At 37.8% G+C, this 14,135-nt stretch overlaps 1 protein-coding gene across 5 annotated transcripts in view; it reads left to right on the top strand.

Moving 5' to 3' along the window:
• The window catches only part of NAALADL2 (N-acetylated alpha-linked acidic dipeptidase like 2), a 352,306-nt gene that overhangs the window by 68,645 nt on the left and 269,526 nt on the right, over positions 1-14,135 (top strand). The window lies entirely within an intron of this gene.

Here is a 14,135-nt window from a genome sequence, read left to right as displayed (position 1 = left end):
AAAAAGGTGGTGTTTCTAAATCATTAACCAATTTGAGTTTGAAGACTCAAACTGAGCTATAGATACTGGTTTGCTGTTCCTTTTGCCACTAAGTGTTTTCTCTGAATTTAAATTTGGAAAAGCAAAGCAGAAAATATCCAACTCAGGAATATCATCACGTGATATCCAGCAGCTTCCAGCAAAACAAGATCTGCTGTGCACGGGCACTCATTTCTGCACCTTGCCCTGGGAGTCATGGCTGTAACCAGGCTTTTCGCTAGGCATCCTGACATACGGCTTCCTTGCTGCTCAACAGAAAATCCATAATGTTTGATTTTTAATCAGGAGCAGCAGTACAGACAGATGCATGCTGTTTGTATCAAGTGATGTGCCACTGAAAATGTTGCTGGAGGATCTCCTGTGAATTGAATCTTCCTGATAGTAACTCTCTGAAAAGTTGAGCTATGTGAATTAGGTGAAGTTCTACATGAGTATTGCATCACCTACAGGAGGTTAAAATGTAGGAAGTCTGGTAGCCTGTGAACAAACACTTGCACCCTGTGAAAGTTCTCACTTATCCCATCTCTAATTTTCACAGACATAATAGGAATGATGTTCCTGATTTGGGTCACAGAAGGCTTTTAGATGTGCTTGTGCTGTTAGAGGTCAGCTTTTCATTTATTTATGATTTTGAGGACCTAAGGAAATTGGCTGTATTTGTGTTGAGCATTGTTTGGTCTCCACAGTTCTTTGTGTGTTCTTTGGTGGAGTGCTGTAGGACATTGTGAATAGAAAGGTGCTTATGAAATGTTTCACAGCTGCTTAGGCCTTCTAACCTGGCCTGCAAAGTCTTGGTTGTGTTTGGGGATAAATATCTGTGGACCTTAACGGTTCCATGAATATTTTTATTTAAATATACACGAGAAGTGTTTATGTTTATTAGAAAAGCATGTGCATGACTTCAGCCATCTAGTTTCCCTGTGAATGTAGTTCATAATGATTTCTTGTGCGACTATCAATGCTGAACGGTATGCGAACGAGATTTCTGTAATATCCTATTAATATTAATAGAGCATATTGAAATAAAGTCAGTGGAAGATAAAATTAGGGAATTGATTTGACCACAACTAAATTAGGAGGAAAAAGTACTATTTTGACTACACAATCTGATTCTTGTCTAAAACACGTGCATTGGAAGGATATGGTAATCTTCAAGAAGCATAAAACGCGGTTAACCAGCAACAGCATTTAGTCACTTGCTAATTCTGTATGTGATTTCTAATTACTCCTGTAGTTTGTCATTGTTCAACACAATCAAATCTAATTGGCCAGAAAATTTTTCTTGGATCATCATAGTCTATGGCTATGTTTTTACTGTTATTGTTCCAGCTTCTTTTTCATCGCTGCAACCTTTACTGCTTCATTAAGTCTTAAATTAGACTTTGGTAATCAGTCTATTTTATTAGAATTATCAAAAGAAAGAAAGAAATATACACTGCAAAGTCAAAGGGGAGGCACCAGTGTCGTATTTTATTTCATGCTTAGCAGTATCTTGAGAGTTGTCACATACAGGGTTCTTTTATTTGTAATTAAATACTCCTCACTTTAAAATCATGACTAATAAATGTCAAGTGTGAGAAGAGGTACTGGTGTTCAGAGAATGCCCTTGGATGTGTTTTGGGGTGAAAATATGTGGGCGTAAAAGCTGCTACTTTTCGGAATGTTTGTAGGGCTGCTTTCGTTATGAAATCTGGAAGTTAACCACTTCAGATAAAGCTCAAAAATCATTGAAACATTTGGGGAGCTCTTCTTACCCTACAGGAAGCTCTTGACATTTATGGTAATTATGAGTGAAGGTATCTATTAAATACTCAAGTTTTTCAAATAAACAACAAACTGTCATGCAAATGTAAGACTTATATGTCTCTTAATTTGATATGGTCAATATTGATCAGTGTAACTGTTTTCTGGGTTTGGAGGTGATGGGGTTTTTGTTTTAATGAGACCCAAAACATGTCAGGAATTATTGATATAAATGCCAGGGGGAAACAGCTGGCAGAGGATGGCAGAGGAAGCTGTATGCTTTCCATACTCTATAAATACCAATGGCAATCTTGCGCCTCCTTTTGCAAATACAAGCCTTATCTTTGCATTTCCCATGCATTAGTTTTTTTCCACATGCACCCTGGGAAAAAGCACACACTCCACTGTTGCTCTGAGGTAAACTGGATTTCAGCATAGTCTGTTTCACATTAAATGAAATTGTTTATTAGTTTTGCCATTCTGGAGAGCTGAGGGCACCCTTGGGTTTTTATTCGGCTGATGTTGAATATGTTATGCCATGCATCCACAGAAGACTAATGCTGATTGAACTTTTCACTTTGACAAAGTCCTTGGTTTAAATGACGATTCACAGGTCAGCCACATCTTTTCATTAAAAAAGAAATAAAATCTCATTTAAAAAATCCTATGCTGGAATTACCTAAATGATGAACAGTTTATATATCCAAGTATGCTCTCTTGTGGTAAGCCATTTAATTGAATCCTCCACTGGTTCTAATTTTTGACAAGTTTTAAAGTAAAACGATCATTTTTTATTATATTGCTCTTTTGTTGTGTCATGTATTTCTGCAGTGTTTGGTGCGTTACCATGACAGAGCTGTGCATGTGATACCTGTATCTGTTTTGAGCTTGTATCCAGCTTAGTGAGGGGGGATACTCAGCACTTCAGCAGCACTTGGCTTTTCTGGCAGCATCTTGCTGTGGAATTGGATACTGCCTAACAATGATTTTGATTGATAATAGTAATAAAATGATATTATTTACTGATATCCACAATTGAAAGGAAAAAAAAACCCAACAAACTACAGCAGATGTTGCTGTGATGTGGGTGCCTAAGCAACACTTCAGAGATGCCTTCCTCTGCATTCACCAAATGTTTGCTTGCTGTCATCTATATCCAGTCTATGTGCTCCAGGCTTGAGTCTATGTTCCTTTATGCAGCATTACAATTGCACTGTTACAAGTGTACAAATAAATTCAAGAAGCATTGAATCGATTACATTTCAATTGCTGTCTGTTGAAAAAGTCAGTCAAACTTGTTTTAATTTTCTTGGTTAGCCTCACATCCAGGAAATATGATTTAATGAAAATCTAAGATACTTATAATCTTCTAAATGTTTCTCATATTGTAGTTGGGATTTTTCCATCTTCTTTACTTACTAATTTACATATAAATTTCCTTACTGTTTTGCCTGGAGGTGAAGATAGCCAAATGTCAGTAAAAACATGAGGTTACGTTCAGGGAAGTGAATCTCAATCATACAAGTCCTTTTGTATGTGGTTACCTTGAAGGGGAAATAAGACCTTATAGGATCTCAGAATGTTCCTTAAAGTTCTGGAGTGAGCTTAAAACCAGCACGCTTCAGGTAAGCAAAAGTGCACTCAACTTCTGAGCAGGTTTTGGCAATCTGGTAATGTGTAGCTCACATTTCCTTTGCTGCAAAGATGGTTTGGTGTATGCTGCCATCCATGAACATTTAATGTCAAAGCAATCAATTATTCAGCAGTGCGGGCTATAGTAAAATGATCTTATTTAGCATAGCTGTTGAGTAATGTGTAGGGGAGTAGGAGAGAGATAAGGGCATGTTGAAGTGATACCTTCCGTTTGCTGGAGCTTAATTTAGTTGGGGAGATGAATACCATTTTCAAAGCTTCTTGATGCATGCATATTTCTTTTGTTATCTTTTAATTACAGTTATGTTTTCATTAATGAGGACTGAAAAGAGCAACTGTATACTCTAGTTTTCTTTGAATTTTACCAACTTGAAAGAAACGGTGAGTTTAAAAGGTTGAGCACAACGTGTTGACTCAGCTCCACATGAGAGCTTAATAGGACCTTGAGCAGAAACCTGTGCTAGAAGCTTAATATAAATATTTTATGGAAAAGTTGAGTAATATTTTAAGGATCAGAAGTTGGTTAAACAGCATCAGCAGTTTCAAACTGTAGATGGCATGAAAAATATTACTCTGTTATTACTGCGAACTTTATACTAAAGTTTCACATGCACATCTAAAATTTTCAGAGGCTTGTATTACTGTACTTTTATGCCCTAGCATATGCAGGTATTGTTTTACTGCCTCTTATTATACATAACCTTGTTCTACCTGCAGCATGTCTGTTTCTGTTGAAGGCTTTATCCGTGGGACTTGTTGCTATGCTTGGCAGCCATCAACTCTTTCTAACAGTGTGTTTCAACTTCTTCCAAGTTGTCACTGTTTCTTTCTGTTTCCATCCATGCTCCTTGGTCTCCTCCATGTGTTCTTCCTCCTCCAATGAAAACAAACAAATGTTTTCATTTTCAAATTTCAAATATTGATACAGCTTTCTGTAGAGTGTGTTTAACATTTCTGATGGAATATTCCTTTTTTTCTTCTGCTTTTCTTGGTTCAATATGCTCTCTTCAAGCTTTCATTCGGCTGCTTCTCCCGTTGGATCAGTTTTTCTCGTTTCTTTCTCACCAGAATGTGTTGACAAGATAAATACAGAACAAGGCAACAGGAGCTTCCATTTATCCCCAGAGTGATGACAATTTAGGGCACGGAATGATGCATAGGTTAAGTAATGAACATATCTGATTGGGTTTCAAATTCCTAGTTGTTCAGTGCTTGACTTTGCAATATTAATGCATTTTGTTATTGTTCAATTTTCTAGGCAGGCTGAATAATTGCATTCAATTATGTGACAGAATTATAGTGCCCACAGAGTTGACCAGCATTGAGAATGCCTGGAAGCTACAGATCTGTTATCATTGAAAGAGCAAGGCCATTAGTAGTTTGTCTTGTCAACGTGAGATAAGGATGACGGATGCGCAGCTTGTTACCACAGTTCACAAATACTTCCAGATGAGCAAAAGGAATTTATTGCTTGGAGTGTGTTAGGCTTTGCAGTTACGTTTTGGAGCTTATTGTCCACGAATAAGTGCTCACTCTGTGTCTTTACTTCTGTTTTCTTCCTCAGCTCTTCTGGTCCCAGTCTGCTATATAGTGCTCTGAGCTCCGTTTCCAAAGTTTTGTTTTTGTATACCTTGAATTGTGCTGAATTTTTATTTTTATTTTTATTTGTTGTTTGGGCTTGAAAAGTTGGCACGCCAATGTAAAATTCTATGTTTGTTAGTGGCAAATTAATGAAATCACTTTACAGAAAGATGAGAAAATATTTGCTTTGAAGCTGAGAAATTCAGAATTTTTACAGAACAGAAATCTGATGGCTACTGTTGTGTGGAGATAAGAGACATGCAGTGCTGAGTTGGGTAATGTATAGTCAGTGCTATCTGAAATGACTTCTAGCCATGTAAGCTATGTGAAAACAGCTGCTATTTTTCAGCACTCTCTTCAGTTCTGTCTTGTGGCTGGGTCGTCTTTTCATGTCCAATGGTCAGATCCTGTGTTGCTTTGTCACTTTTATTATTTTCCTTGTGTGATTCTGAGCTTTACTGTTCATAATGCACTTTTTTTTTTTTTTTGTTTTCCTCTGTCTTGAAAACTGCTCAGAGAGGAGAGAGGGAGAATTCCTCTCAAAAACTCTTTCTTGCAGTAGATCAAAATAGAAACCAATAGCAGAGATTATTTAATATTAGGGTACAAGAGAATCACATGGGACTTGTATTGTGAGTGAGAGTGTTTTACATTCTGAAGGCTAATTTTTAAATGAGGGATGTTCCCTCTTTCCCATACATATTTCTTTTTGTCCTTCAAAAACTGGAAAGTATCCACAAGATTAAAAGTACTTTTTTGGGTCAGAAGAGCTAGTCACCAAAGCTAAGCGGGTTATTTTCAAGTAACTGGTTGGTTTGTGCAGCATGGTCTGTTCCTTAGAAGGATCCCGATTTATTTATTTTCTTTCCATGTATGCTGGCAAGGTTTTGTGTTTGTCATTCTTGAGATAAATTTTCACAGGTATCATTTTTCCTAGCCAAGCTTACCAGTGTGGCAGCATTCTTTTCTGAGCTTGATGCTAAACATGGTTGTTGTCAGTTATCAAGTTGCTTACCAAAGACAGCATGATCCTCCTCGCCTCTAGCAAAGTGGTGTGCGGCTCACACCATGGTGCTGGTACATGTATTTAAATGGCATGCTACTTCTCAGAAATTAGCTTAATTTTTATATGCTTAAGAAAGAGTATTATTGATGGTTTTTTTTAGCAGTATTCCTCTTATGAAGGAAATTATTGAGCATCTGGAGTTCCTAATGTTTCATTTATCTTTAAAGAATGAACTGTTTCTGTTCTCTGATCTCCAAAATCAATCCCTTCTCAAATTCTCAAAAAAACACGTAGAAATAACTGGTTACTCTTTGTATTTAATGTAGCATTTAGAGACTCTAGCTGGAGTCTGGCACCTTTTGCATTTGGTTACTGCCTGTTCCCAGCCCTGTCTCCCATGCTGGTCTCCCAAAGAGCTTGTAAAGGAGTGATAACAGCGGTGTGCCTGGACAGCACAAGCTGCTCAAGAGATGGCTGTGCTGGCACAGCAAGCAGCAGCTGCCTACCTGCTGTCAGGGCTTTATCAGATGTTGGAGCAGAAATTGTGTCTTAACGGAGCAATTTTCCATGCACTCATGTCTGGCTCCTCTCCTGCTATTAGCTAGCAATGGGCTGAGGAGGCACTAGATGAATTTTGCAGTGTACCCCTTGCGGATAGGATAGGTTTCTCCATTAGAAAAAAGCATGGGGTGGACTTGAGGCACCATACAATCCATCAGGAAGGGAGGAAGAAAGTGCAGTAAGAGGAGAAGATGCCATGTGTGTCCTGCTCAAGGGGAGCTCCTGCTGTGTTACACCCAGAGAGTCTGGCCTTGGGAAAGAAGCTTATGTTTCTTTCTCTGTGACTTGCTCAGTGTCTGCAGAAAGTTAAATCACACGTGCAGGGCATGCTCATGGCCCCTGGAGGACTTCGTATTGATTTGTTTTCAATAATGCATAATAGACAATCAGCTTTCTTGATCTCCTCACAAATACGATCAGCAAGAGCCTTATGTAGTATACCTTGGTGGATGTGTCCAACCTGCATCCATCCCACAGCACCTCACTGTGCTACTGTGCTGGGACTGCTTCTGCCTGCCCAGTGCAGAGCAGCAGAGCTTTGGGCTCTCTGCTTGGTACAGTTTTGTCATCATTCTAATAGGACAGGATACAACTACGCTTGGATAAAAATGTTATTTCTAAATAAGTTTTGTACATGTTTTATATGTATATATTTAATTCTTCTAGCAAGAGCAAGAAGGTTTGTTTCATATCCTTGTTCAGGATACTTTTTTTGCCATTATTATTTTCTTTAAAAGTCTCTATTGTGGAGTGGTTTCTAATAGGTTATTTATTTTGGATGATGCTCTAAGGCAGGACTTTGCAATTCTGATGTCACCTCTTTTCCACCTGTTGGAACATGGATTTTTAGCGGTGTGCTAAACCTCTACTCTGTGATGGAAGTAGGGAGAAAGAAGAAAAATAAGGCTAGAGAGCACAATTCAGGGCTGGGCAGAAATACCCAATATTAATTCAGGATAAGCTCTTTGTTGCAGTCAGGTTTCATTAACCACAGCTCTGAGTTACTGTAGCACATGTAACGTGTCTGAATGAACTCATTGATTACTGCTTTGTGCACTCCAGAAAACATTTTACTGTAGAAAAATGTACCCCTGTGCTCTTCTTCAGCATTGAGGCTGGATCACTTTGGCCTGAGCATACAATATTTGTTTGGTTCCCCGAATGCTGGAGGACAGATTAAGCTCATTGAATGCCCCCAAATGATCTATCCCAGTAGAGCCCTGTATGATTCCGAGGGTGCTGATGGTCAGAATTGAAGGGTCAAGACTGAAAACTTGCGATGAGCATGGGTGAAATGGCAGCTTGGCCTTTGCAAATGAACCCAGAATTACTTCAGTTAGAACAATTGGCTGGCGGTGTCCTGGGGCAAAATGAAGATGGACGATCTGCTTTTTAGACTCTTACCTAAAAACAATTTTGAGATCAAGTAAGGAGATGTTCTTTTGGAAGGGATTTTTTCTTTTTGCCAATTTATGAACTCTGCTGATATAAGGAATTTAATAAAAATGCTGACAGACCATTATCTATAGTTGTGCTATAATAAAACCTGTTTTGGTGAGGTTTATAACTTAGCAGTTGCAAAATGCAACAAATTATTAGATGAAAATAGTTGTAAAGTCTGGAAATTGACTTTTTGCTGTTTTTATGATTTTATCTATTTATAGAGAGAGCCATACCTTCTTTTCACAACTGGAATGAATCTTGATAAGATTGCAAGTAACTACAGATAGTCTATATGAATAAGAATCTGACTTCATTTGCTGGTGGGAAAAAATAATATGTGTAAAAATACAGAAATATAAACCAGTTTGAGGTCAAAGCTTTTATTTTTGTTGTTGAATAATCTGCCTTTCCTCTTATTTGCTTTACTTCTTGTGTCTGAAGATACTCAATATATGAACCTTTCTTCTTCGTGGACGGAGGCTTAAAGATAAAATGTGGTACATGTGCCCACTAAACCTGATACACTGATAGTGCTTAGTGTTATGTCTGAGGGCATAAAGTGCATATTCCGAAACTTAAAATCAGCAGAAGCTCTGCAGACTTCAGTGCATTTTGGAGGAGGCTGGAAGGGAAATGTGTTACTAGGTAAATCATTGCAAGTTATTTTGATCTCCTTCAGCATATGAACTTGCCTTGGTCATTGTGTGTTGCCCACCCCACCCCTGCTGCTGCACTTGCTGCTTTGAAATTCTGAAGCGGGCCTTATTCTCAGTTTGGGGGGCTCTAAACCAGCAAATATTTCTTTTATCTCAGTATCAAAGATGAGACTGTGGCTTTAACGTGGGCAAGAAGCACTTGGTGACTGTGGCTGACCTTTTGAAATTGATATCAAAGAGCCCCCAGGGAATCCCATTAGGAGCAGAAAAGGTAGATAACAGCTTTTCCCACCCTCCTGAAAGCTCTGGCATTCTGCTGCTTAATACTAGAACCTTTTTGTAACTGAAAACAGTTTTTGGCTTTCTCTTCCAATTCAAAGCAGCTGCCTTTGTCTTTTAATTTAAGTGGTAGTTTACCCAAATTATTCTCTGAATATTTAAAAGCAAACTATCCATGCTATAATTTCACAGACAAAGTACTCTGGCAATGTGGGGCCACTGTTTCTCACCATGCAATCTCTTCCTCTAGCTCTTTCTTCTTGCAGCCCTTTGAAGGGCCGGAGATACAGAGCATTCTGTTGGTAGCATTGGAGATGCGTGTTGGCTCCCAGCTGCAGCTTGCACTAGTATGTTATGTTTACCAAACTGGACGTGCTGCTGATGTTTGAATTGCATGGCTTGAGTTTGCATGTTTATTTGCTCACATACTTGATACACTCCTCTGCCTGTGATGGAAGTAGCGCTCTGACTACAGGTTTTTTGGAAGCATTAGACAGGAAAAATGAGGGTCGGTGGGTGGGCTGGGATTGTTCCAGTGGTGTTGTCAGTTGTCTATAGAAATTTTAATTGTTGTTTCCTTAAGCTACCAAATCTGTTATTCTCTGAGCCTAACTTTGAAATGATTCAATAGGCAGATTGAGATCATCAGCTGCAGATATGAGCTGGCCATCTGCAGTAGCAGGACTGATATGTTGCTTTTTTGTGTGTGCATTACTGGGGAAAAAAAAACAAAAAAACAAAACAAAACAACAAACCAAGAGCTTGGGAAGACCTTTATGAAAATTAAAAGGATGCAATAATTTCTCAGGCATGCCCTGATCTGAGAACTTGACGGAGGTCAAGTTAAGGTGCAGAAATAGGAGAAAATTATATGGATGGAAGGTTTTTGTATAATCTTCCTCTTCATTGAGAGAGTGGGAAAAATCCATGGTAGTCACCAAAATTTACTGCAGTCAGACTTCTATGTTTTGTTTCAAAATCAAAAAACTAAATCAAAAGAGTCAATAAGAATGTTTCATAACTGTTGAAAATCTATGCACATAACAACATGTAGACAGTTGTTCAAATCTACTTTCAGTTCTATATATTAGGTCATAGCAGTGGGTGAGTAATTAAGATATGCAACAAAGCCTTCCCGTTACTGCTTGGACGTAACTGAATATTTTGAGCTTTTTATGTTTAAACAAAGACAATTTAATGGCAGTAAGCCCTTTGGCTAAACTGTATTGAAAAAAAAAAGGGGGGGGGGGGGAAGTAAAGGAGAAAATCTTGCTTTTGGGGGTATTAGAGCATTGTTTTATATTTCTTTCCTACAAATGAATATACAATTTGCTCTTTTAGTGAAAACATGTAGAAGAGTAGTAAGAGGAGGGTGTTTTTAACTCATTTTCCAGCAGTTCTGTCTGGGACAGAAAGGACACTTCTGCGTTTGTTGCTGATTGTGTCTCCTGGTACTCAGTATTACATGTTATGTTATAGTCACTGACTGCATTCTGAGTAACGCATCATGCAAAGAAGCTGTTGTCCCCAGCTGTGTAGAAAACAATGGGGGGGGGGAGGGGGGGAGGGAATTGCAAATAGCCATTCAAAAGTGACCAAAAACATCTCTGCTGCCCTACTGAAATGGGCTTTATTTATTCATTTATTTTTAATGATGTCATCTCTTTACCTTGGTCCAACTTAGTTAAATAGATGAGAAACACTTTGCTGTCTTCCTACTGAATGTTGTCCTGGTGCCTTACAGAAACCTCTAATCTTCAGGCTCTATCATGATTTAAGGTGTGTTGAGATATGTTATGTCAATAGGTCCAATACAGTTTATATTGAAAATAAGTATGTAGCACTTATCAAGAATAATTTACCGTTCAGTTAAGAAGGAAGAATAGGAAGTAAGGTATTATCACAGAAAATTTCACTGCGATTTCTTTTGCATAAGCTTAAATTCTGAGTAGAGAGGTTGTTAATTAGTGTGCAGATTTATATTTTTTTAATTGGCTGTAATAAAAAGCTAATTGGTGTTTTGCTTAAAGAGTGAATTAAGGTGTTGCTATAGAAACTTTGCATGTGTATAGTGCTGTTCTACATAAGAGTGAGTATAATGATCTAATGACCTTTGTAAGCCAGCTTGTTTAGTCAAGGAAGAAGTGTTAAATTCAGGCTTGCACACGTGATTGTTAAGGAGTTTGTAACTTCACCCATTTCATTGCCCAAAAGCATTGGTGGCATTGTCTGGTTGAGTGTTCCTCCTGACTTGTGTCAAGCCGTATCATAAGTGATGATCTCAGAAGACCTGAACTCTTGTAGAACTGTAGTGCACCAGTTTTAAATGTGTAAACTGATCTGTATTCTGTCAAGCATAAAATGTACTGCTTGGAAAAAATCATTTTCATAATCAGAGGAAGTGTGATGATGGATCATAAGTGACAACACCTAATCTGTTAGCTGTTGTATTCTTCCCTCTGCTTCTCACCTTTATGCACTGATGGCTGAGTCTATGTGAAACACAGGAATTATGCTTTTAAGTCAAAGGAGATTTCTGTTCTGATTTGCCACGTTCTATTCCAGTGAAAATACTGATCTCCTTCAACATAAACTTCATCAGTTGAGAAGAGCATAATTTCTTTTCAGTTGTGAATAGGAATCTTTTTCTTGGGTTGGTTCTTGCCTAGCTGAGTTACTGAGGTGTCCTTGTCTGTACTTCTGCTAACTGCTTGAAGGTTAGGTACGGTTGGCATGGACAAAAATGAACTGAAGTGGTTAAGGATATATTAATTCCTGCACAGAATGAGGGCCAGTAGTCAAATATGTCCTATGATGATGGTGGTGAAAGTTTAAAATCGACCTTTTAAGTTTCCTGATCCTAAATCTCGTGGTTACTTTGTAAATGGGCAAAATATATTGTCTCTTTAGTGAACTGTATCTAGAAGATGGAGAGAGGGTAAGGTCCTGCAGTAATTATTCATAGTGACGGACAAGTAAATGTTCTGTGTGCTTCAAATAATGCTGTGAATGTCTAAATGTGGAAGACTGGACAAAATTACAACCGGTTCACCTTTTGTGGGATGAGGTCTTATTTTCTCTGGTTTTTAGTAGTAAAAGCAAACAAGACCATTCTGTATCTGCTGAATTTGCTACAGCATTACTTCTTCACAGTAAAACACAGTTTCCGAGATTGATTATTTTCATTTTTTTTTATTGTTTGTTTTAAAATTATTATTATTCTTCCTTGTGGGTGCTTAGAACTGAAGGACTCCTTTAAGTGTGTAGATTTAGGAGAGCCTTGTAGAACTGCCAAGAACTGAACCATCAGCTTTCTTCTATAGCTATGGATCATGACTGAATAGTATCATAACTTAGTAACTATTTTCCCCTTGATACATATATGTAAGCCCTACTAGTGTTAATGCCTTTTTGAAATGCTTCCCTCATATATTCAATATTTACTACTGATGTCCATACCCTCAAGTCTTATGAGTTGGGTGGAATGTCGCTATCTCCAGAACTGAGTAGAAAGTTGGATTTAAACTCATAGTTCATCTTCGGAGCAGTTAAACAGCAAGACAGATAAAATGTTTTCATATGAAGCATTTATCTGAGATCTTAGAGCAGAAAAGTCTGTAGTTGGTCCAGGGAAAGAACAGTGAAGGTGGGTTTTTCTTTTTTTCTTTTTTTTTTCTTTTTATTTTTTTCTCTTTTATCTTTTCCAGCTACACCTACTTACATGGCAGTTATTGCTTGGAGATGTTTTGAGGAAGAGCAGTGCAGTATTGTACTTACAGCTGTCAAGGAAATGTTCCTTTTTTGGAAATCATTAACTTAAATTTGATTCTACTTTTTTTTTTTTTTTTTTTTTCTATTTTACTGTAGTTCATTGACAGTTACACTGTCTTTGATAAAGGAGACCAGGTCCTTCAAGCGCAAAACATGGAGCTGCTTCAGAACTTGGATATTTTCCTCTTAATATATGTACATATATTTTGAGTTTATGAGGCTCTGAGTATCTTGCTAGGGTTGATGTTGTTCCTTCTTTAAGTGAGGTGTCGGTCCAGGTGACTTCTCAACCCTTCCTGACACAAATTTGACCTTTCTGTAACAAATTTCTAATCTATAATCATAAAGGGGCTATATTTCTGTTCTTTCCTCCAATTTTATGGATTGTAACTATGCAGGATTAACTGAAAGGCAAATATGATAGAAATTGAAGCCTGAGTAGATTAAGTATTATCAATTGTGTGGGTTTTGTTGTAAGATATAAGATTCTTTTCTTTTGCTGTAAGATATAAGATTCAGTTATATCCTTTTTGAACTCTTTTTTTACAACTTCCATTCTGCTCATTAGCTAAAAGAGAATTTGGTCAGACTTCTGAAAACATACATGAGAAAATATGGAAAAGCCTATTCATCCTCTGGCTTTTCTTCCCCACCTTCTTGTGTGCTCAGAGATTTGTTTGTTTTGACGTAGCTGCTGCAGCATTAGGTGGAAGTGTGGTATTTGGTAGAGGTAAACAATGCTGCTTGGAGTTCAGTGTATTTACCTTGGTTAACTCTGGCTGCAGTCCTGCAAAGCAAAGGGGAGTGCTGGAGGAACATTGTGAGTTCTGCATTGGGAATGTCAACAGGAGGTCTTGGAAAAGAGCTGCAGCACATGGGAGTTGTTTCTTTGTGTGTTTTATTTGTTTGTTTTCCCATGATTACTTCTTCATTGCCATAATATGATTGTCTGCAGGAAATTACACCAGCACAACTTGGTTACTACTGATTGTTTCTTGTATATTTTCTGTACTGTGGCAACAAAGAGTTATTAATGGAGTTAACTGTAGAATCTTTATAGTGAGCTTTGATTAGTACTGAATGACTGTGATATACGCAAAAACTATTTAAATATGTACTGAGCTGTCCTGTTTTGCTTAGAGAGAAAATATATTGACATATTTGCATTTTGTTGAAAGGAGGAGATGACTTTGTGTGGATTTATATGAATGATGGATTGTTAGTGGGAAATAGTTGAAAAATGGAAATAATAAAGATATCAGGCTTCTTTGGAGTTAGAATGCTCCTACATTACTGATGGATAGGCAAGGCACAGGATAGTCAGCTGTCCAGTGTTCCATAATTGCACAGAACCAACTGCAAGCTGTCTGCATGTGAACCTGTTAGTTCTTAACTCAGACAAT

The sequence above is a fragment of the Coturnix japonica genome, chromosome 9 (assembly GCF_001577835.2).
Source record: "Coturnix japonica isolate 7356 chromosome 9, Coturnix japonica 2.1, whole genome shotgun sequence".
Lineage (NCBI taxonomy): Eukaryota > Metazoa > Chordata > Aves > Galliformes > Phasianidae > Coturnix > Coturnix japonica.
Note: the sequence above shows the minus strand (reverse complement) of the source record. Positions and strands in the feature narration are given on the sequence as shown.